The sequence below is a fragment of the Petaurus breviceps genome, unplaced genomic scaffold, assembly GCF_028583685.1.
Source record: "Petaurus breviceps papuanus isolate PSGF00001 unplaced genomic scaffold, PetGlider_PUasm1.0 90804, whole genome shotgun sequence".
In the NCBI taxonomy this organism is placed as follows: domain Eukaryota; kingdom Metazoa; phylum Chordata; class Mammalia; order Diprotodontia; family Petauridae; genus Petaurus; species Petaurus breviceps.
In genome coordinates, this window is record NW_027187348.1 from 9,999,048 (window position 1) to 10,000,482 (window position 1,435).

A 1,435-nucleotide genomic window follows, 5' to 3' on the forward strand; every position below is an offset into this window, starting at 1 on the left:
GTGTGTGTGTGTGTGTGTGTGTGTGTGTGTGTGTGTGTGTGTGTGTGCGCTGGCTGGCATAGGAGATTCCCATCAGTTTTTCAGAGAGGTCACTACTGACTTTGAGAACTACAGCCCTGAGTGTGTACAGGGAGTGCGAGAAGTCTTCAGACTAATCAGAGACTTGTACCTACAAAGAACCTTTGACAGAATCAGCCAGGAAATGGGCACTTGCACACAGCCCTCGAGTGACTCAGCCATCACCCAGCTGTTTGAGTTTGCCCGGAGTGCCTTTACCATGATCACAATGAAGGACTACCCCTACCCACTGATTTCATGGGCCATTTCCCAGCCAATCCTGTCAAGGTGGGATGTGATCGGCTACTTAGAGCAAAGAATCCAATCCAGGGGCTCAGGGAGCTGGCTGGATTGCTTTACCATGCTTCTGGGACAGAGCCATATCTACAAACTTTATCAAAAGTGTGCTGACCCCACAGGCTGTGGCACAGGCCCCAGTGCAGAGGCCTAGAATTATCAGGCCTCACCTTTGACAGTAATAATGTAACAGACATGTTCCCTGAGATCCCATTCACCAGTGAGCTCCTAGAGAAGTATTGTTTTGCTAAGTGGGGTGTCAGGCCCTGGAAAAGCTGGATGTGGACCAACTTCTGGGGGAATAATATCAAAGCTGCAAGCAACATCATATTTTCAAATGGAGACCTGGATCCCTGGGCAGGGGGTAGGATAAGGAGTAATCTGAGGTCGTCCTTGATCTCTCTCACCATCCAGGGTGGGTGGAGCTTATCATCTAGATCTCAGAGAGTCCAATCCAGCAGACGCCATATCTATCATAGAGGTCTGGAAGCTAGAAGCTGCATATATACATGAATGGGTGAAAGCAGGAAGACATAAACAGTAACATGACCTCCAAAACTTGGGACCAGCCATCATCATACTGTGTGGAACTCTACCTTCAGTGCCAGCCAACAGGACAATTTCTAAAGCCAGGCCCAAAGTAGAGGCTTTAGACGTCTGTTCATACGCAGGGTTAAACTTTCAAATCCTGTGACTGTCAGACAAGGACTACTGCTTGATAAGCTCAGTCCCCCAGCATCAGATTTCACTTCCTAAACTCCCTGAGCAGGATCATCACAAGGCTTGGCACATGATCTCCAGTAGTCTATGGCATCTGGGCTGGGAAGAAGTGTCTGTACACAGGGTTCCCTCCTACCTGGGCTTAACAAAACCTCCCTTTCCTGATGCTCCCATATAGCCTGAGTTTTCCATTTTAGGGAATCAGGGGGAGGAGAGATAGCAATGTATGTGGGATTCTCCCTTTTTTGCACCTCCCCAAAAGCAAAACACCCAAAAACAAATGAACCATTTACCTTAACAGGGTTCACTTTTTTATGTTATTCTAGTTCTCTAAAGATAGATAAATTGAACTTTAGCCACA

The 1,435-nt window shown here is 47.3% G+C and overlaps 1 pseudogene; it reads left to right on the top strand.

Moving 5' to 3' along the window:
* Positions 1 to 995, top strand: part of LOC138147652 (dipeptidyl peptidase 2 pseudogene) — a 2,742-nt pseudogene extending 1,747 nt beyond the window's left edge.
* Positions 996 to 1,435: the final 440 nt, after the last annotated feature.